Source organism: Lissotriton helveticus, chromosome 1_1 (genome assembly GCF_964261635.1).
Source record: "Lissotriton helveticus chromosome 1_1, aLisHel1.1, whole genome shotgun sequence".
Taxonomy (NCBI): Eukaryota; Metazoa; Chordata; class Amphibia; order Caudata; family Salamandridae; genus Lissotriton; species Lissotriton helveticus.
In genome coordinates, this window is record NC_136057.1 from 1,299,682,465 (window position 1) to 1,299,705,764 (window position 23,300).

Genomic DNA, 23,300 nt, shown 5'->3' on the forward strand with positions numbered 1-23,300 from the left:
TCGTTGTTGACGGTTTGTTTCTCAGCGCCTAGAGACCTGTTGGTGAGTTGGCACTATAAAAGACCAAGTTAACAATAACAATAACAATAACTTGCAGCACCTTGACAGGCCTTCCTCTTAGTTAACGATAAGGCAAGCCCCAAGTCACTATCTGAAGCTTAAGGGAAGATCCTGAACCACCTCCACTTTCATCTCGATATTGTTGGTACAAACCAGTTACCACCCAGAACTTTCACAAGGCTGATGAATATTTTCTGCTGATCTGGCTCACCCAAAAAAGTCTGCACAGCTAGTTGAGTATTTTTTTTTTATTGAGTCTGTCTCACGTTTCTTTAGTCTCATAAAATAGTTTGTAAAACTAGAATGTGCATTCCACGCCCTATTTTAAAAGCCTAACACGCCAACAGCTGTCCCCAACCTACAGTAAGACATGACTTGATTTTATAGGCTAGTCATGCAAGCCTCTTGGCTGATCTGCAGAGATCAGTTGTATCCAAGGGGAATATTCAGGGGATGGACACAAGGATAAAAGATGCCCAATATCTGACCCCGCCTATCAGACTGAAAGTCACCCCTCGTTTCATTTCCTACTGTAACAGGCATTCACAATCCTGAAATTCACCAATCAGGGCAGACTGACATTAATGACTATTGGACTGCCTTTTACTCCTTCTGCCATGCACTCATCGTGGCAGACTGCGGTTTGCAATCCTGAGTTCAAGTTTGTTTCAAGTTCAAGTTGCAATCCTGATATTCAGCCCTCTAGACATACCTGCATACACCCCTTCTGGCAGACGGGATTTATTGTTGCTGACATGCTTATATTTACTTTACAATGGGGGTGGGGTCGCACACTACTCACACACCAGCGGGATCGCCCCTAAGGACTGTGGTAAGTTTAGTTCGTGTTCCGCGATGCATCTTCTTTCGATTCTCAGCTATCTTCGCCATCCCTGGACACGTGTTTCGGGGTATTTACCCCTCATCAGCAGGGATTAGGCCGTGTTCTGGGGTTGCCGGTGGCTGCCAAATATTGATAGGTTTAGTACCACTCAGGCGCGCAGGTGCGGGGTCCCAGGCTCGTCAGCCAACTGCTCGAGGGAGCTTTAACATTACAATGGGGGTGGGGTCGCACACTACTCACACACCAGCGGGATCGCCCCTAAGCAGTTGGCTGACGAGCCTGGACCCCGCACACCTGCGCGGTACTAAACCTGGCAATATTTGGCAACCACCGGCAACCCCAGAACACGGCCTAATCCCAGCTGATGAGGGGTAAATACCCCCAAACACGTGTCCAGGGATGGCGAAGATAGCAGAGAATCGAAAGAAGATGCATCGCGGAACACGAACTACACTTACCACAGTCGGTTGTATGATCTTACAACGAACTCCGTTGTAACGCATGCCTTTACCACGCATGCGTTACAACGGAATACTATTTTCACGCTTTTCCTTCTCCACGTTTTTTCCGTGGTGACGTCATAAGTAGAAAAAAAAACGGCCGTTTCCTTCCCCTGCGCCGCCGATTTCCTGCACATCTCCTCTAAAGGTTAGTTATTTATTTTTATGGGGGGCAAGCCCCCCCAACCCCCCCTTTTTTTATTTTTACCCTTTACCACACATGCCTTTACTACGTACAACGTAGTAAAAGTATGAGTGGTAAAGGCTGTCGTTGTAACCACGCATGCGTTGTAATGCATGTGTGGTTATGGTTTTCGTTGAAACAGCCTCGTTGTAGTGGCCGTTTCCCACCACAGTCCTTAGGGGCGATCGCGCTGGTGTGTGAGTAGTGTGCGACCCCACCCCCATTGTAATGCTTATATTTACTCATCCTTCAAACACCCATTTTGGCCACCATCCACTCCGATTCACCCATCTTCACATAATGTTGTTTACCTCTATTGAGGTTAGCTTCATTCCCATATGTTGATAGGATCAAAGTCACCCATCCTGACAGAAAAGGCTGACAGTCACCACTCCCTGAACGTTCAGTCAACCCGACACTCACTCGTCCTAAATTTTTCAAAACTGACCCATCCTGACTAACTGAAATTCATCCAACATTACAGACTGACAGTCACCATCTTGATAGGCATGACATTCACCCCTCCTCAAAGACGTTAGCCATTCCCCTCTCCTGACTGAATTGCATTTGCCCTTTCTTAGCCATTCTCGTAGGCCTACATTCACTCCTACTCACAGAACAGGAACATCGTGATGATCAGTGGTGCAAAGCTTCATTTCCATGCATACAAAACAAGCGCACGATGGACATCAACCGAGAAAGCTTCCCTCACAAAAAGGGACATTAGCAGCGCGACACTCAGAGGACAGATAAAAACATTGGCTTCAGAAGTGCAAGCACGAATGGAGCCGCAGGCCCCGTACCAACAGGAGGAGGCAATGTCGAAGGAGACAAATCGACGGTCAGGGGCAAGGCCGAATAACTGAAGTTTGACTGGTGACAGGGCTCGGCCCACGAGCTGTCGGGGCGGGCGACGGGAATAGGCAGAACGAGGCAAGCAGAACACGAGAAGGAATGGGACACATAACTGGAGGGTGGCAAAGCTCCCTCCTGGTACAGAGCGGTACATAATGGGGTGCTGAAGGGGACACGCGGGGTTTAGGGGTCGAAAAGGTGAAGCGGCAGCTCTGGGCATAACGCATAAGCCAGGTAGAGCTTTGAGGTTGCCAGGGGACACACGGATACGGTAAAGAGCAAGGAGTAAAGGGGACAGAACTAGATAAGCATTCACGTGGACAGTAACGTTTATCATACAAAGGCAGGGTACGGGTTAGAACATACCTTAGAGCGAAAGCTCGGGTACTGCATGGTGTATGTAAGGGCAAAACGAAGGGTGCACACGGGTTGTGCAGGTAATTAACAGGGCAGAAGAGGACACCAAAGAGAGGGCAGGACAGGTCACAGGATGAAGAGGGAGCAGAACGGGGCAACACTGAGCAAGACCGTGGGGGCACGTGAGAAGGCAGTGTGCGAAACACACTGAACCGAGAGCACAACGGAACCAGGACGGCTCGTTAGAGATGGCAGGGTTTCGGGACACCAACGCACCGAGGAGAAGGCACCAAGGCCTCCAGATGACGCCGAAACGTAAAAAAAAATTCTCAAGGCGTCGAGCGTCAACCGCCACGCCTCGCGCCGGGCAAGCGCTGCCAGCAACCTCTCAGTTGGCTGCCAAGTCCGCTTGTCGGGAGCAGTGAGGCGGGGTTTCTGTGCTGAGCTGCGCTGGCATTGGCCGTGGTGCGCGGTGAGGTCACTGGGGGGTGGGGCTTGCTGCTGTCAGTGAGGGACGTTTGGTCGGCGGCTGTCGCTGGATGGAGGCTCTGGGTTTCAGACAACACTATGCCCTGGAGACCTTCTGGGGGTGCTGTGGCCGAGCTATGGAGGCGGGGTACCGGTCACTAAGGTAGGGGAGCTGCCCGATTTCTCTGAGGGCGGGGCAGGTGCCCCCGGGCATGTGTACAAGGAGGGGGAGGGGTCACATCAGAGGCGGTACTGTTGGTATGCCGGTGAGAAATTGAGCGAGGTACCTGGGAGGAATATCAGAGGGACATGTAACAGAGGCACTGAGGAGCGTACTGGAGGTGTATCAAAGCGGGACATTCAAGGGCAGTATTGTTGGCCTGCAATAGGGGTACTGGTGGTTCACCTGCGAAGGGCATGTTAGGGCTTTATTGTGTCTGATAAGTGCCAAGATGGTGCTGGAGGTGTACCAGAGTGGGGCATACCAGGGAGATGGTATTGGTATTAGAGAGGAATACTGAGTGAGGTGCTGGAGGTTTGTTGGAGAGGAACATGCCAGGGAGATGCTGGTACAGAAAAGAGAGGTGATGGAGGTGAGGTCATAACGAGGGAAGGTACGGTTGTATGGCAGAGATCAGGTGGTACTGCTTGCATGACAGAGATATACTGAACAAGGCACAAAGTAAACAGAGTGTAACAGAGAGGGGAGCGTCACACTTGTACGGAGGAAAGTTCTGGGACATAACATGAAGGTACTGAGGGGCACACATGGGATTTACAGGGTAGTGTTATACCAGGGAGGGACTGCGGGACATGCCAGAGAGGTGTTGAGGTGCATACCTATGGATGCACTGGAGGAACTCCAGACAGGTACTGCAGTGACCTATCTTGGAGTTTCTGAATATCCTAACAAAGAGGTAATTGAGGTATACTATAGAGAGGTACTGATGTGATGCAGGATTGAAATCACGGAGCGTACACATGACCAAGAGGAATGTGATGTTTATGTTTCATGCTTTCAAATAAACTGCGGCCTTTGTGATGTTTATGTTTCATGCTTTTAAATAAACTTCGGCCGTGGTCCTGGCTCATTCTAAAAGGTTATGATTGTAATACCAGAGTTACATTGAAGATTTACTGGAGAGATACACCGGGTCATACCAAAGAGGTACTGGGGGTATGATGGAGAGATAGTGTTGGTAAACCAGGGAGGGGTTAGCACATACACTTCCAATAATAGGAATGCACTCTTCAATGTTCCATTTCAGATAAATGTCTCCTTCCAATAAGATTTCACAGATGACCATTGCCAATTTTGATGAAGTCATATTACGTCTTTATTAATGTTCAACAGTCGCAAAAGAACAGCATCTTCGCTCGCTTTCTAGGAACCTTTTCAGGTTTCATGGTTATTGTCAGAAGTAAGTGTTGATGTTGTAATCATAGAGGTACTTGGGAGATATAAAGATGAGTCTGGAGGCTTACCAGGATAGTTAGGATAGTGTTACTATTATACTAAGTGTGCAGCTGGGAGGACATCGTTATTTGGGTGTGTTGTGTTTAGTGTCATTACATGATATAACTTGGTAAATGGAGGTCGTAATATGGCTGAATTTGAGCGGGATCATTCCATGCATCTACTGTGGCAAGGATGTGCAGAACTGGGACAGCCATACCAGTACTGTACCAAGGATGTACACTGCAGAAGCATCACCATCCCACCATACTCTGTCCTTGACTAACTGCTATATAAAGCAAACCCTGTGTACTGTAGACTGTACGTATTGTTTGAGTGTGTCTGCACCTTTCTGATAATGTACTGAGTATGTATAGTCCTGGAGCATCCACACCCTTCTCTACTGTATGCAAGAAGTACAGTATTGGAGCAACCACAACTTTGGTGTACTCATGCCGAAAGTACTGGAACAGTATCACCTTCCTTCTTTCTTTGTATTGTTTCTAAGATGTTACTGCTGTACCCAGAATGTGCAGTGAGGGAGCCTCTGCACACTGTTGAACACTGCCCAAAATACTCAGTATCTGGAAATCCACACCTCTCTGTACTTCACCCAGACTATTCTGGGCCTTGGCATCCATAACTCTCTCAACTATATTCTGTACGTACAGTACTTGTTCGTGGGATGTTCAATGCAGTGCATCCACACTCTTCTGAAGTGTACACTAGAGACACAGAGCAGGGGCATTCCCATCCCTTCTGTAGATTATCCAGAAAATATAGTGTATGAACATCAACACCTCTCAGTACCATATGCCATATGTGCAATACCTGTGCCTCCACACGCCTCTTTACTGTACCCTGGTCGATTACACAACATGGTGTGCCTTGTCAGGGGCTGAAAAATATACACGACATTCACAATAGATGAGAAGGGTAGAAAACGTTCTCAGACCGTGGCAGTGGGCTACGGGTAGTTCAACAAATGGGGAAGCAATGGTAGTGCCTGCATTTCTCTTGTATCAGCTGGGTAAGATTTGTCCACCTCACTTAATACAAGAAGTTAGCCTTTTTCTGAATGCTCTCTTTTTAGGTTTGGTTATAGATCAGTGTTTCCCAATCTGTGGGTTGCAACCCATTGGTAGGTCGTGAGACAATTATTTTGTGGGTCGCGGAAGTTCAAGTAATAAATAAAAATGTCTTTAAATTCTGTATTTATCTTGTAACATTTGCTGTGATTCAAAGACAGAGGTCAGGTGTCAGGCTATGTCTTGTAACCAATTGCATGAAAGGAGTACTTGAAGACAAGGACTATGCGACGCACAGCTATCTGGCAAACATGCCTAAAGAATTCTTAGTACATCATTTAAACCAACATCAATTAGTGTTAAACACATTCATTATGCACATTTATTTCAAGTTTTTCACATAATTATCCTAAATCAAAGTATAAATTCATTCATTGATATTCAAATCCAAGTCTGTGATTCATAAACGTAAAAGATATTAATCAAATCAAAACAACCCAATGCATTTCGGGTTCTACTGAACCCTTCTTCAAGGGTGAATTTAAAGCTTTTAACGTTCTGATTCTCCGGGCTGGTACAGATGCCGAATCTACAACAAAAGTACATAATATCGACATTTCAGAAATATAACATGCGTGTCACATATTGATTTATATATACAACTATAGCCTGAGGGTTTGCATTCTCCTGTGATACCAAGTCTCCGTGAAAGATAAAGAATAAAAAGAGAGAAAAAGGTCAAAGAGTACAAAAACCCAATGCAAGGTTTTGAGTAAATCTGTGCATACCATAGTGGAACCTGTAGTGCGAATGAAAACAGAAAAGGACCTAACCCATCGTGAATAGTACTAAACCAGTGGTGTTCTATAGGTTTCCATGTGAACCACACCAAAAAGGTGAAGCCATTGATGTGTTCAATGAGTCAAATATAATCGCCAAACTAAGGAATACCTTAATAACTCAGCCGCCTGAGCCCGGTGAAAAAAGTTGTCCGTTCAAGGATGACACGAATCTATAAGTAATACAATTATCCTGATTATAAATCCATATCTAATATGCACCTCAGTTCTTAAAATAATAGAAGCAAATGTGCCTACCGTCTCTGTAAAGAGCCAAAGAGCAGCTGATTAGTTGCCGGGTGCCCTTGGATGAACTTCGTGAACCACCAACTATATACAAATTACAAAATCATCCAATGTAATAACTCTTAAAGTAAAACTGTACTCATAAATTCCACCTTATAAAAGCCTTGCTTACCGCTGACAGCCCAATTAGAGCCCCATCCAGTCTGTCTGTGTAGGTTGAAGATATTCTCGCGCCTCCGTGTAAATGCCCTAAGCAAAATAATATAACTGTCAGAAGACTGTTCGTATTGGGCAATAAGCCTCTCGCTACAATGTGGAGCAACTAGTGGCGTCCCCTACCTTCGGACCAAAGTTTTAACCGATGTTCCAAATATCCGCGTCCAGTTTAACGAACTGCATTCAAGCCGGCGGATCTATCCTACCTTTGACGTGATCGAACCCGGAAGTAAACATAATGGAAGGACTCCAGGTTGAAAGCAACCCGATCCAACATGGTGGAATCACGCGATGTCCTCAGTACAGGGTTCTAGACTACCCTTATACTTTTTAAAAAAAGGGAAACCTCTGAATAAAAACTGGAACTTAAATCACCCGCCGAATAAACATAGGCGAATATGTAGAAATATAGAGAACATGAATATGGTATGCAGAAAAGCAAAAAAGCACGTCCTGAAGAGAGTAACATATCAACCTGATGTAAAAAACCAATCCAACATGGCGATTACACTCCATCCTCTCAATGCTGGGTTCTAGACTGTCCTTGTGCTTTCACCATATAAGAGAATTCTAAATAATAAAAAAATAGACAAATAAACAATAATGGATGTGTAGAAATATATGAGGAAAATGTGAAGAATATGCTAAGCGTCAGTGTGATGTAATGAAAGAAGAGAAAACCCATTTTTGAATGGGGTGACACTTGAACCCGGTATGACGTGAGGATGCAATATTACCCTGTACATTCTGTATAAATCACAAGAAACACAAAAGTTCATAATGGTCATTAAGACCCCCCGGGATTATGGTCCCCAATTTTTTTATCCATTCTGTCTCTTTACGCGCCAATGTAGTGTGAATGTCCATGCCAGATCGTGTTGTGACGTGCTCTAGAATGGTAAATCGTAGTTGGGGGATTGTGTGTGTGGCACTGACCCAATGCGCAGCTAATGATGAATTCATGTTTTTGTTCCTAATGCGACTTTTGTGCTCTATAATCCTTGTTTTGATTTTCCGACTGGTTCTACCAATATACACTAGGCCGCAAGGACATTTGATTGCATAAATCACATTCTCTGTTGTACAGTCAGATGTATGTTTTAGAGGTATCCCTTTCCCTGTCTTAGGATGTTGAAACTCCTTTCATGTGATCACATTTCCACACTGGCCACAATTGTGGCATTTCCTCATGCCCTTGAATGTCTTTGTACATTGCTTAGTTCCAGATCTTTTTAAAAGTTCTCGTAAATTCTGGGCTCGAGTATGCGCAAACAATGGCGGTTGCATGAAAATATTCTGAAAATCAGGCTCATTCTCTATCAGTTCCCATCTCTTACGTATTATGGACTTTATTTTAGGAGCCTGAACGGAGTGTTTCAAGACGTACACTTCTCTTTTAACCGAGGATTTCGTCTGTTTTTTCAAGAGATCATCTCTTTTCCTAGTAGACACCGTTGTCTTAGCCTCATTGAGTATAGACTCGGGGTACCCCCTCTTCTTATATTGTTCTATTTGGTGTTCAATCTCTTTTTCACATGTTGTGTTGTCTGAAGTTATTCTTTTGATCCTCATGAGTTGTGAGACTGGTAAGTGCTGTTTCAAGGTTAAAGGGTGAGCACTTGAGAAGTGTAACGCACTGTTAACATCTGTGGGTTTTCGATACACTTTTGTTTCCAAACCTTTGTCTGTCTTCAAGATTTCAATGTCCAGAAAATGTATCCTGTTTGTGTCAATCTCTGATGTGAATTGGATTCTGTTGTTATGTGTGTTGAGTTCAATCAAACACTTTTCCAGTTGTTGTCTAGATCCTTTCCAAATTACAAGGATATCATCAATATATCGCATAAATAGAATTGTGTGTTCTTTCCATTCAGGATGACTCAGTAAAAACTGATTCTCAAAGAAAGCCATGTATGTATTAGCATAGGCAGCACTTACCAGTCTCACAACTCATGAGGATCAAAAGAATAACTTCAGACAACACAACATGTGAAAAAGAGATTGAACACCAAATAGAACAATATAAGAAGAGGGGGTACCCCGAGTCTATACTCAATGAGGCTAAGACAACGGTGTCTACTAGGAAAAGAGATGATCTCTTGAAAAAACAGACGAAATCCTCGGTTAAAAGAGAAGTGTACGTCTTGAAACACTCCGTTCAGGCTCCTAAAATAAAGTCCATAATACGTAAGAGATGGGAACTGATAGAGAATGAGCCTGATTTTCAGAATATTTTCATGCAACCGCCATTGTTTGTGCATACTCGAGCCCAGAATTTACGAGAACTTTTAAAAAGATCTGGAACTCAGCAATGTACAAAGACATTCAAGGGCATGAGGAAATGCCACAATTGTGGCCAGTGTGGAAATGTGATCACAGGAAAGGAGTTTCAACATCCTAAGACAGGGAAAGGGATACCTCTAAAACATACATCTGACTGTACAACAGAGAATGTGATTTATGCAATCAAATGTCCTTGAGGCCTAGTGTATATTGGTAGAACCAGTCGGAAAATCAAAACAAGGATTATAGAGCATAAAAGTCGCATTAGGAACAAAAACATGAATTCATCATTAGCTGCGCATTGGGTCAGTGCCACACACACAATCCCCCCAACTACGATTTACCATTCTAGAGCACGTCACAACACGATCTGGCATGGACATTCACACTACATTGGCGCGTAAAGAGACAGAATGGATAAAAAAATTGGGGACCATAATCCCGGGGGGTCTTAATGACCATTATGAACTTTTGTGTTTCTTGTGATTTATACAGAATGTACAGGGTAATATTGCATCCTCACGTCATACCGGGTTCAAGTGTCACCCCATTCAAAAATGGGTTTTCTCTTCTTTCATTACATCACACTGACGCTTAGCATATTCTTCACATTTTCCTCATATATTTCTACACATCCATTATTGTTTATTTGTCTATTTTTTTATTATTTAGAATTCTCTTATATGGTGAAAGCACAAGGACAGTCTAGAACCCAGCATTGAGAGGATGGAGTGTAATCGCCATGTTTGATTGGTTTTTTACATCAGGTTGATATGTTACTCTCTTCAGGACGTGCTTTTTTGCTTTTCTGCATACCATATTCATGTTCTCTATATTTCTACATATTCGCCTATGTTTATTCGGCGGGTGATTTAAGTTCCAGTTTTTATACAGAGGTTTCCCTTTTTTTTAAAAGTATAAGGGTAGTCTAGAACCCTGTACTGAGGACATCGCGTGATTCCGCCATGTTGGATCGGGTTGCTTTCAACCTGGAGTCCTTCCATTATGTTTACTTCCGGGTTCGATCACGTCAAAGGTAGGATAGATCCGCCGGCTTGAATGCAGTTCGTTAAACTGGACGCGGATATTTGGAACATCGGTTAAAACTTTGGTCCGAAGGTAGGGGACGCCACTAGTTGCTCCACATTGTAGCGAGAGGCTTATTGCCCAATACGAACAGTCTTCTGACAGTTATATTATTTTGCTTAGGGCATTTACACTGAGGCGCGAGAATATCTTCAACCTACACAGACAGACTGGATGGGGCTCTAATTGGGCTGTCAGCGGTAAGCAAGGCTTTTATAAGGTGGAATTTATGAGTACAGTTTTACTTTAAGAGTTATTACATTGGATGATTTTGTAATTTGTATATAGTTGGTGGTTCACGAAGTTCATCCAAGGGCACCTGGCAACTAATCAGCTGCTCTTTGGCTCTTTACAGAGACGGTAGGCACATTTGCTTCTATTATTTTAAGAACTGAGGTGCATATTAGATATGGATTTATAATCAGGATAATTGTATTACTTATAGATTCGTGTCATCCTTGAACGGACAACTTTTTTCACCGGGCTCAGGCGGCTGAGTTATTAAGGTATTCCTTAGTTTGGCGATTTATATTTGACTCATTGAACACATCAATGGCTTCACCTTTTTGGTGTGGTTCACATGGAAACCTATCGAACACCACTGGTTTAGTACTATTCACGATGGGTTAGGTCCTTTTCTGTTTTCATTCGCACTACAGGTTCCACTATGGTATGCACAGATTTACTCAAAACCTTGCATTGGGATTTTGTACTCTTTTTGACCTTTTTCTCTCTTTTTATTCTTTATCTTTCACGGAGACTTGGTATCACAGGAGAATGCAAACCCTCAGGCTATAGTTGTATATATAAATCAATATGTGACACGCATGTTATATTTCTGAAATGTCGATATTATGTACTTTTGTTGTAGATTCGGCATCTGTACCAGCCCGGAGAATCAGAACGTTAAAAGCTTTAAATTCACCCTTGAAGAAGGGTTCAGTAGAACCCGAAATGCATTGGGTTGTTTTGATTTGATTAATATCTTTTACGTTTATGAATCACAGACTTGGATTTGAATATCAATGAATGAATTTATACTTTGATTTAGGATAATTATGTGAAAAACTTGAAATAAATGTGCATAATGAATGTGTTTAACACTAATTGATGTTGGTTTAAATGATGTACTAAGAATTCTTTAGGCATGTTTGCCAGATAGCTGTGCGTCGCATAGTCCTTGTCTTCAAGTACTCCTTTCATACATTATACCTAGGGAGGGTGGTACCCCCTCTCATTGCTTCGCACGCATACACTAGATAACTTCTAGTCACAATTTTGTAAATACTGATTACATTTAGGTGTGCAGATCCACCTTCCTTACATATTGTAACCAATTGCTGCATTTTATGGACTGCCTTGTCAGCGCAGCTTTCGCCAGACAACTATGTGAGTATCACCAGGAGATGGCCTTTGGCTACGTCTACATGTTGGGACTCAGGAGAGGGCATGTTTCGATTGGGCAGAAGTAGTGTGCTTCCACAAAAAACTGCTTGCTCCACACACATCTGAGATCATTTTGTTTATTTATCCAGCTGCCTATGTTTGAACTTTTAGGGGCACATACATGCCCTTGCAGCATTATTAACCCCTTCAGTGCTAATGACAAGGGTAACTCGTCATGGAGTTTCCATTGATTTCAATGGAAAGTCAATGGAAGCTCATCATGTGCCTTAGCAGCCAAGTGGTTAAAGTGTCTTAGTTAAGTAGATAATTTATGGCGTTTCCCTCTGGTAGCAGCACAGATGGGAGCAGGACAGCCATTAACCTACATGGATTTTTAGCTCTGGCTTGATAGTGCATTTATAAGCTTGACCTACTGGCATTGCCAATGCTTGTTTAACATGGGAGTTGGTATTTACAAACTTCTCTCACTTTGCAGTCAGAAAGAAAAGTGAATTATGTGATAATCTTACTGGGGTACAGCTGTTTGAAAGGAAAGGCTGTAGGATGTCATTTTTTTTGTAACACACAACAAAATGTAAATACCTGCCTATGAACTATACACATTCATCAGTTAGTTAAGCAAAAATGAAGCCCAGTTTTTTGCAATTCTGAAGTGTTATAGAAACAAAGATTTTAATAAGATCAGAACAAATCCAGACACTTTACATGGTGGTGCACAAATTATAAATATTCACTGAAACCCGATTTCCACCCATTATCGTTTGTGTGCAATATAGTTTTATCAGTACAACTTTATGTCTGTGCAAATTTAGTGGCCATTTCGATGTAAAATGTGCTGTCTGTAAATGACAGTGTGCTACCACAAGATGCTTTAATTACATAAAAAAATCGCATGCCTCATGTCTAAAACTAGGTGAGTCACAAAAGTGTATTGCTCTGAAAAGTGGGTTGTGGTTCTAAAAAAAGTTTGGGTAAGACTGCTATAGATGGTTTAAGTAGTTTGGAAAATCTATCTTAAAACATGCTTAAAACACAACTACATTAAGGAAGACAGAGAGGGTGGACTTGGTGTCAGCCATTGGGGTTCTTGTGTTTATTTATTTTTGACATTACCTGGAGAATTTGCTAATCAAGTCAATGACATTTTGCTTAAGTTATATTGTCAGCAAAATATAATTCAATTTCTTTTCGTGATGAAGCAACTAATAGTCCTTATGTTATCCAACAAGTGTGACATGACATATGGCATGTAATTATTTTGCTGGCATAGCCTTTTAATGTCTGAGTTGTTACTTTTTTTGAGGAAATGTGTGGTGTTTGGATTCCTTAGCCTTTGCTGGCATGATCACATGATGTTGAATTTACAGTTTTTTAATGTCAGAAAGTAACAAAATGAACTTGCATAAGCTTTCTTAAACATGCAATGAAAGTATTGACATTTTCTCAAAATTAGGTTCACCACTTAGTGTGCAAACTTCATCTTCTGACTCCTTTACATGGCATTTTTCCTCGAGTGTACCACTTAACTCCACTAATGCAGCCTGTTCATCAAATGTGCCCTGTTCCCAGTTTCCTTGGTGCTATAGCCCAACATGATGCTTCATTAATGGGATTTTTCTTAGGACTACTAGGGGCAACACACACAAACTCACCCAATTACTAGCAAACCCTTTCCCTAACAAAAAGCAAGACCTTTTGGCTGGTCAATGTTTTTTTGTGAAGTAAGAAAAATGGATGAAGCCCTAGATGATTTGGTCACCTAGAGAGGCTGTGAATGGAGTGCTGGTCTCCTGGTTCCATAGCTACAAAGTTAGCTATTGCACCTCATTCCCTTCACACAAATGGGTTATTGAAGAGGATTATGGTTGCTATGAGCTCTTCTAGAAGATGTCTTTGTCATTTGCTCTTGTTTCTCTACTAGGTATTTTTTTGTTTTACCAGTTGACTCCATGTTGCTATGACGGCACTTACCCAGTTTGTGTATACCAGTGAACAGATCAGTGCTTTCTGCGCTTTGGAGTCTTGGGTCAGTTCAGTTGATCAATGGTGTTAACACACTTGAAAACAATGATTTGTTAATTCACAGAGGCAAACAGTTATGTGTCTGTGACATGAAGCCATCTGACCCATCTGATCACATATGGTAAGCAAGGTTGTAGAATGCCCCACAACATCCCACAGGTAGTTTTATTTAACCCTTTCGTTGTGCCCGTCGTCCAGCGGCCCTCGCGAGCACTACCTCCGTAGTGCTGCGCACGTCCGTTGGCTGACGCAGCCCACCCACTCAATGAAACGCCCGCACCGCGGCGGAATTGTAGCCGCGGTTCAGTCGTTAAGTGAACTTTGGACCTTACCAAGATAACATATTCAGAGTTACCCAGTGCTTGAAATGGAAAAATATAAGAGAAGGTACTCTGTACCAGAGTACCTGCTTGTTTCTAAGAAGTGCCGGTACTCTCCAATTCAAAGTTTTACGTCACTCAAGAGAAGTGCCGGTACTCTCCCTCTAAAAATAGAAAAGTGCTGGTACTCCGTACCGGACAGTATCAGCCCATTTTAAGCACTGGAGTTACCTCAGACACGTAATTCAAGGCGAGCAGTGCACATAGAGGTGCTCCCAGAAGGCACCTTCCAGAATTGGTAAATACTTCTGGTCGCACACATCAAACCAAATGAAACATTACAACCATTAGCAAAACATATTCACCGGAACATCATATTTACTGTACCAAACAGTACGGGTCATCTAGCCAAGGTAGTAAGAAAACAGACCTCTGTGATGGAATAATCTGGAAAAGGGCATGAATGTATCTAAAACCTGGCAGTACAGCAATGCCATATCAAAGGCAATAAAGCACTGTACACATTCCTATAAAAGAAAATTCCGTAGAAAGATATGGGTTAAAGTCCCCTAACAGTCGGTGCCTTTCAATCTACCTTCTTAAGGTAACCAACTGCATCCTTCCTTGGACTGCAAGGCATCATATACGTCCTTGTGTGAGGATGCTACAGTGTTCTCTGCTGGTTTCTGTGTTCTAATGCTCTTCTTCTGGGACAAGCACCCCAACCCTATGTGACTTTCTTCCTTCTTCAATTACCACGACTTTGGCTTGCTGGATAGCTGTTGTGGGGTCTGCTGCAACCTCTAGCTAAGACCTCTGGCTCTCTGGAATCTGGCATAACTGGTGCTGCCGCGTATCTGTGACTTTCTGCCACCTTGACCACTTTCTTCACTGCAGTGCTGGAAAGATAATACATTGCATTTACTTATTATTCAGAGTACATGTTTTCTCCTGAGAAGTAGTGGTGGTAGGCTCCCATTAAAATCAGTTTCCTTTCAAATTAAACATGTGCAGGCATGGATATAAGTGGAAATAAGGGCGTGGCCGCACTATCATAACTAGGAACCCTTTCCCAGAGGCTGACCTATAATTAAGGATGTGGCTTAAAAGCCAATGCTTCACATAGTGTAGCCCTCGACCAGCATTTTGGTGCCTCTTTGTGAGATTTCTGTTAATTCTTCCAGGCATGTCACATAGTAGCTAATGGACATGTCAATAAAACAAGGGACACCTTTTAGTTTTGTCCTGCTTGTTATAAGTATCAGATAAATGACTAACAAATAGCAGTGATTTTATTGTGAATAGTTATAATTGAAAATGTTTCAATTTTGAGAATATGAGACTGTTTACTAAGATTACTAAAGCCAGTGGAAGTGGTAGTGGGTTGTTGTGGACGGGTACTTATACTTCGTCTGCCCAAAACCATGGAAGATATGATGTTTCCTTGCAGACTGTCAGGGGCCTTTGGTTGATATAAACATGAATGCCAGAATTTTTGTTCTGCTGGTGCCATGAGCTGCAGTGGACTGACTGAAGCCCATAATGACGGCGCTGTGCTCGTCCCAGTCAATGGCAAGCCAGTGTATGTCGCCTGAAACCTGCAGACTGGCCTTGCAAATGTTGCATGGACTTCTTGCTCGTCGGTTCCTTTGTGTCTGCTGTAGGTCTGCCCCGATTCTCCGAGGTCACGCAGCGAGAGAGGGATGATGCCTCTGCACCGTGATCTGCCACGAAAATTAGCTCTTGGTACCATAGACGGCCGGGCCCGTTAAAAAAAAAAAGAGAGAAAACAGATCCGCAGAGCTTCAATGTGAGCAGCCCCACAATCAAGGTTGGCTTTCGAGCTGTTGGCGCCCCCCCCCCCCCAACACACACCTCCTGGTATACCCTTACGATTACCTGGCAAATGCGCCACTCATCTCTCCATAGGATCTCTCTCACATAGATTTCATTTGTTTTGAAGCACTGGTAAAGGCAGGTTTTACTAATAAGAAACTATATTTAACCAAACACTTTTCAGCAACATTAGGAAAAAACAATGAAAGACTGGGGGTTGGCATATACTGTCCTTACCTATTTTATGCAGTTTGCGTGCAGCTCTTTGACAATTCTTAAGTCACTATTTTATATTAGGGTTGTATATTATGAACTGCTGTAACAAAAAGATCTCTGTGAGAAAAGCAGTAACCCAAGGAGGTATCCACATAAAATACAGATCTGTGATCTGCATGCATACATTCTGGGAGAGGTGTGGCGCCGCGACCAGGGCGACTGACGCTGGAATCTGGGGATCAGGGTTCGATCCCCGGCTCCGGCGGCAGGTTAGCCCAGCACCATGCGACTCTGGAATAGCTCGCTTAATCTTCCCGACGGCCCCCTGCGCCTAGAGACCCTAACGGGGGATTGTGCGCTATACAAATGTGGATTATTATTATTATTCTTTGCAGCAGGCAAGTTGACCCCTCTGTAATACTTTATGTTAATACTACCCCTGGATACAACTCTGATCTCTCTCTCTCTAGCAGGAACATTAATCACAAGAGTTATCTTGATATTGTTATTGCTGCCTGAAAACTGAAGCACAAGGAGCTCTGCTACAGGTGTTTTTAAATCATAAGTTATTGCTAAACACAGCGCCCCCTCCCTGAGGTCAGTGCCCCCACCAAGTCAATGGCAGTGTGGCTGCACCAGTGGCACTACCCTAAAGCCAGCCCTGTCCACCAGGGTTTTGTAATTTGGCCCGGGCAGTCCCCAAAAAAGTGCCCTCCATTTGCGGATCGTGCCCTTTCATGAAACATAATTTGGTTAGTCTCATTGGACTTGTTTATAGAGAAATGTTTGGTGACGTAAGCATTTTAAAGCCTATAGAATCTGTGCGATTGGTGAAAACGAGAAGCACAGCATTTTGGCCAGATGGATGAGGTGAAATAAAATGTCCCAATGTCCTCAGTACCTGATCTGGCTAGGGTTGCCACCTGGCCTTTTCCTAAACAACATCACATGTATTTTAAATATCCTGGCCGGTGCGCAAATAAAGAAATTCACAGAAAGTCTATTTTTTTTTCTTCTAATCAGTATGTATTTTACACAGTCAATGTAAGGTGAAAGCACTTGGAAATTAAGCGATTTGCCCAGAATCACAGGTTGTTGTGCCGACGCTGGGATTAGAACCTGGTTTGTCACTTATAAAGTCAGTCAGCAGGTTTGGCTGTAATGCCACATACCTTCTAGTCTAATAGCAGCTTAATAAAGGTTGCCTGACAGCGAGGCCTATGCAATTACACACAAGCATCCTCCAGAAAGGCTTCTCTTACTTCACTACCTCCCTGGCCCTCCATAGGTTCAGGGCGATGACCTTGCAGTGAAGAAGTCAAGAAAAAGGGCACATCTACTGGTGCTCCAGTGGGGGCTCAGCTTTAAATGTTCTATAGCCAGAAAACCCCACCCGCCAGCGAGGTTCCTGCATACTCCCACCCTCCATTGCCTGAATGTGATGGCCTGGCAGGGGATGGGGCAGGGGCAAGACACTCCTTCTGAGCCAAGCGGGCCCCATGGGTGGCTGAGGTCAGAATGGCCCAACAAATGGATCAACACCTGGCCCGAGTAAGGCCGATTGTCACACTTACCACCCTTGCCTGTCGACTATAGCCTGAAGTGCGATGGCCTGAAGGGCAGGAATGAAGCAGATGATTCTCTTGAAAACCCGCGCCACGTGTCCCCCTCAGGCACTAGTCCTTCAGCTAATGCTGGACTGCCCGCCTTCCCAATTCCACCCTGCCGAGGGCCCTTCTGACTGGAGGCCCTTCTGAAAATATGTTCTTTCTTTTAGGAGTTCAGCTGTGTCAGTTTCCTCTAAGTCCTTATTACTGCCTTAGTTTCTTTGTGGAGTTTTGATATGCCTTCCTTACTATAACTCTAGAGCCACCCTCCAAAAAACGTCCTTAAAGTTCAAAATCCTCTTGATTCTAGTCTTAATGTTTTCCTCACCAGATTTCTCAGAGCTCCCAGAAGGTGGATGGTGGCTGCAGGCATTCACTCTATGACTCCATATGAACCGGAACTGGAGTGGTACAGTCCTTGAATTCCCCGAGCTTCATGTTATCATCTTTCAGTGCTGTCACTGAGGCCCCCAGGTAGCCAGTCCTTATCTTGTTATCCTGTACTGCCCCCTCTGTTTAGCGTTGCTGCCTGTGAAATGAAACCATTTTCTTGTTTAAAGTGATTGCCTTTTAATATCTGATGTAGCTCACTGCAGGTCTCTTAGGGATGACAGGATTAGATTACCTTGGAGACTTTAAATCATCATCCTCAGTAGTTGTGTCCATCATCTGCCTATCACTTCGCCACTACTCGGAGGGCATTGAGAAGGTCAAAAATCAAATGGATCTTGTTTCTTTTGGAGGCATGGCAAGTGCAGTGCCACAGGTCTCTCTGAGTGCAGGTCTCAACGGTTTTGACTAGGCCTCCTGGACCAGCTGTCATGCAGTGACATTCATTCACTCTCCCCTGGAACACCCCTAACTCTTAGGCTCTCTCTCACTTCTCCGGTCTTTCGCCACAGGGCTCTTCATCCACTGGGAGGGGCTGGTGTGCGGTTCTGGTACACTGCCGCTCTTAATTCTTGATGTGGGTCACTTTTACATCCGCAGGGTCACGATGGAGTCCTCTGCTGTACCCACTTTGGATAGCATTCTCACTGATAGGGCCCAGGAGTACTGCTGCTGCAATCTTGATTTTGCCATATTCACAGACGTTGTATTTCTCACGTTTTTAGCTGAGAGGGGGAAGAAAACCTCACGAGGTGGAATCCTCCAGCAGACCTCGGGGAGTGCATTCCCTGTCTGCTCTTGGACCTAAATCGGCATCAGGCCTGGATAATAGGAGTCTGGCCAAAGTACTCAACCACCATAATGTGCTCCAGCACTTGTCCATCTTTCTCCCCACTATATATATTTTAAAGTACAGTTGGTGAAATATGGGATATGAAATCTGGTATGAAGGGGGAGGCAACATTTATATTGCCGATGTGAGTCCACCTCTCTCATTCCTAAGGACCTTTTCAGAGGTATCTTATTGGTAAATCTTTGCACCTCACTTCTTACTTTGGTTCATTGTATATCTGTCCATACCATTTTTTTCATTTTCAAAAAAATGAATTAAATATATACTTTTATTCAGAGAAAATGTTCCTATTTTCACAAAAAAATAATCCAATTATATATGTAAAGATTTGTTAAAGAAACATATGTGTGAAAGGGACTTAAATTGTAAATGAACATTCCACTGGAAAAGAATATATGCTGGAAGCTTAAAATAATCAAAAATACAAAGAACTTACTTTTAATTGCTTTTCTATCCTGTGGATGTGGATTGCTGTGGATGTTTTGATTACAATCCGGTGGGAAATAGGACATACCACAAATCTAGGCTGCCTTTTGGAGGCATAACTGGGGGCATCATCATTGAATGGAAGTGTTTTTAAATCGGACTGAAGAAGCTCCTCTTTTTGCAGTGTAACATGTCCTCTCTGCCTCCCTGCAAACGCACGACTGTGGCATGGTCAGTCTTGTCTGCTGCTGAAAGGCTTGTACTCTTTGGTACGCCTTCCGTACTCAGTGAATGGCGTCGTTTGACATTCTGTGTATCGTTAGAAAGATCGTCTGTCCTGCAAGGGTGCCTCGGAGCTTTAAGGATGTGGTATTTTTTTTGGTAGGTGCCTAGCCCCTTCAGTGTGCAGTCAGTGGAGAAATAAAAGGATACTCCGTTTGTTGTCCGTTAATTTGTTACGTGAGGTGTACCCAACAGCATAGTCTGAGTTAACTGAGGTTACCTCTCCTCTCTACTTTGAGATGATTTCTTTAGGGTATCTGAGGAACATGTATGCAGCTAAGCTTGCAATACATAATGCTTGCGGTAGCTAATGTTAATGGGCATAGTTGTATTAATAGATTAATGTCTGGTGGTCACAACTAATATGGAAACAATATTTATGTGTCTAACTCATTGACGTTACATTGGTCTTTTCCACGCTAATGCACGTGGACATGCCGGCGAGAATGGCATTGGGAAAGGATTCTCCGTGTATGACATATGGTGTGGGAGACCGCTAATAATGTTCTGTTGAGAATACAGTGTTGAAAAACAGTCATTTAGGGATTTGACAAGGAGACATTGAAGAGGAACTGGATTGCCCTCACAAACAACTTTAGATGCAAAACAAACGCCTCCTCCTCCACTGAGAAAAACGTTTATAGAGAAATTATTTTCTCTTCATGTCCAACGAATCCATTTTTTTGGGTTTACGAAAATGACTATATTCTTGTGGTATATATTGAAAGCACAGAGGTGTTCTAAAATTTGTCTTACACAATAGTACTAAGTCACAAATTCTTGGACCGTCAAACCTTTTTGGAATGGGCTTCTGGATGTCTCATCTCATCCTCACGACTCCAGTTTTTGTTATATAATCTCATACGCAAATTATTAAAATCTGCTTTTGAGTTTTAATTTACCCTAGTTTCAACATTTCGGGTCTAATTGCGATGTCAGGCGGACTTAATGTCGGTCGCATTCCTTAATTTTCCTATGGGAGCATGCATTACGGCTGTAAACCGGCCGTAATACATGCTTCCATAGGGAAATGGGAAGTGCTGTTCACCCCTGCACCCCGTAGTAGGCACCTTAAGGATCAACAGGGGGGCACATGGTGCCTCCTTGGCCCCCAACCGGAGGCTGTACACACAAGGGGGCTGGCTGGCTCAAACTCTTTCCAACGTGGTTTAAATGTCGGACTTTCCATGACGGAAACTGTGCATTGTTATCCGAAGGGTGAAAAGGCTGCCCTTTGGAATTACGAGTTAGTTCTGGCTGGCCGACTGGCTCCTTGAGCCCATCGGAAGCCAGCTGGAATGACCAAATGGTTTAGTTTCCGACTACCAGCATTAATATGGGGTGGTCAGAAAGTAAACCAATCGACAATTACGATGCAACTGGAAGGCTCCGCCCGGCCGCTTCGTAATCAACCCCTTAATGTATTATTGTAATAGTGGTGTGCCGCCTTATGGCCCTTTACCACATCTACTTTATTGAGGTGTGTGCAGATTTATTTGCACTAGTTTCTTTGTCTTAACTTAAACAAATGTGGTCAGTCAAAAAAATAGAATGGGGTGCGTAGACTGCCTCAAGGTTAAAAATATGTAGAGCATATCGAAGTGGGGTGTTTCTAAAGGGTTGTCGATTGCTTCTGTAGCGGATAGAGAAACAATAGCTTCAGGTTGAGTCAACAGAGGAACTCATTGAGAGCAGCATGCATGTTGTAATGCAGGTTGGAGGGATTGAACAATATTTTGCTTAACCTATGCGAGTGTAAACAATGGCTCAGGAAGGCACTAATCCCTGTAAACTTTGTTGGGCATAATCGCCAGCTGTGATCGGCATGATGGCTGGCACAACAACCTTTGTGGATATCAAAAGCCTCAGGAAACTAACTTGTGCCCACCTTTAAGCCTAATCGTATTTTTCCGTTATTGTGCGCATGCTGATATGTTACTTACAGATGTCTGAGGCTTGTTCTGTACAACAGACGCTTGTGGCATCCTTTTACCATTCCTTTGAGTTTTCTTTATGCTAAGCAAATAACTTGCTTGTTTATGATCTTGAGCTGTGACTTTAAACTGTGTTTTACAGTAGCTTCTAGTTCTGGTTGAGCATTTAGAAATATTGGCATTAAAAAAAAAAAATCTTTATTATTCTAGTTCTATCTCGTGGGCGCACCTACTCCCTATTCTCTTTTTATGATGTCCTCTGGGGGACCTGGGTTTTGACTCTTGCAGCTGTCATCATGCTGTATTGTGCACCTTGGCCTGTAAATACAGCCCTAAAACGGAGTTGTAATCAGTATATTATTTTAAAGAGAAGGTTGAGGTCCCAGCACCTAGACATTTCCGCATTTTTGGCAAAACAAAGGGTATGGAGAAACCTGCTCTCTTTGATCTCGTTTTTCAGAATTCGTCTTGAAGGTGTCCTACTGGCTTCATCACAGACAGAGATCGGGAGCATTGGGCATGAGTGCCTGGTTTCTGCAACCCTGTGGCACTTGGTATTACAGTAGTTGGCTACCGACACATGTGCAGCCGTAGCTTAATATAGATTCCGCTGGTGCTAAACGTGCATCAGTCTCTTTGGGGCATTCCTTTATTTGCATAGAGCACAGTAGTGGGTGCAGTGCGCTCCCGAGTGTGGCCCTTGGAAGGAGTGAAAGTGGGCCCCAGGTGGGTGCAGTCACTCATTTCACCCACCTGCAGGAGGAAGTCTTCCTCCCCCATTGAAATGCAGACTGGATTGCATCCTGCACAGTGAAAGGCAAACAAACTACCTCAAACAGCTGGTCTGCTATCCACTAATGTGCTGTTCCCAGTGCAAATGCAGGTTGGCACCTTCACCGGGAACAGCAAATTTGCTGCGAAATAAGGCTTTGTCCCACTCTGCGCCGTTATACACACTTCTCTCTCTGGGTCTTGCTTTCTGCAGCAAAAAGAAAAAACATGCATACCACCAACTCAGACAACTTTAATCAGGGCTGGCCCCCGTCTTACTTTCAGCATATCTCCAACCAGGTCTTACTCCTTTTGAGTTAAATCGGCTAAAATACAAAACTCACTGCCAAAAAGAATAAGAGCAATCTGCAGTCATCTTGATTTCTGGAGGGTTCTAAAATCTTATGTGTTCCCACAACGATGACTTACCTATGCTGAGTTCTACCTACCTGTGATTTCACTGATGGGTTTTGGTCATCAGTCCAGCACTCTACAGCCTGGACTACATCATTGAACTTTAGCAGAGATTTTGAGCAATTCCTCACTTAGCTCTAGAGAATCTAGAATTCAAGCCTTGAGACAACTCTTAAACTTCAGTATCGGTCCCCCATGTCTCCTGCTGTACATACTCTAGCTCAGAGTCTGATTTGTTAAGAAAAAAGCCCTGAATTATTAGCAGCCTGGGTTCACTCCTCTCTGTTTTATCTTCCAACACATCTTATTTCAGGGAAATCATTCCTCAGGTAAGACGCCTGAGATATGGAACTCTCTACAAGGGTGTGGAATTTAATTAAAAGTCTACTTGTACATGGGG

At 43.5% G+C, this 23,300-nt stretch overlaps 1 protein-coding gene across 2 annotated transcripts in view; it reads left to right on the forward strand.

The window, feature by feature from the left end:
• Positions 1–3,293: 3,293 nt before the first annotated feature.
• EVI5L (ecotropic viral integration site 5 like) overlaps positions 3,294–23,300 on the forward strand; it is a 1,151,000-nt gene continuing 1,130,993 nt past the window's right edge. For both annotated transcript variants that reach the window (XM_078681273.1, XM_078681266.1), the window contains exon 1: positions 3,294–3,431. The gene's annotated coding sequence lies outside the window, so the exon portion shown is untranslated. The remainder of the gene's footprint in view (positions 3,432–23,300) is intronic.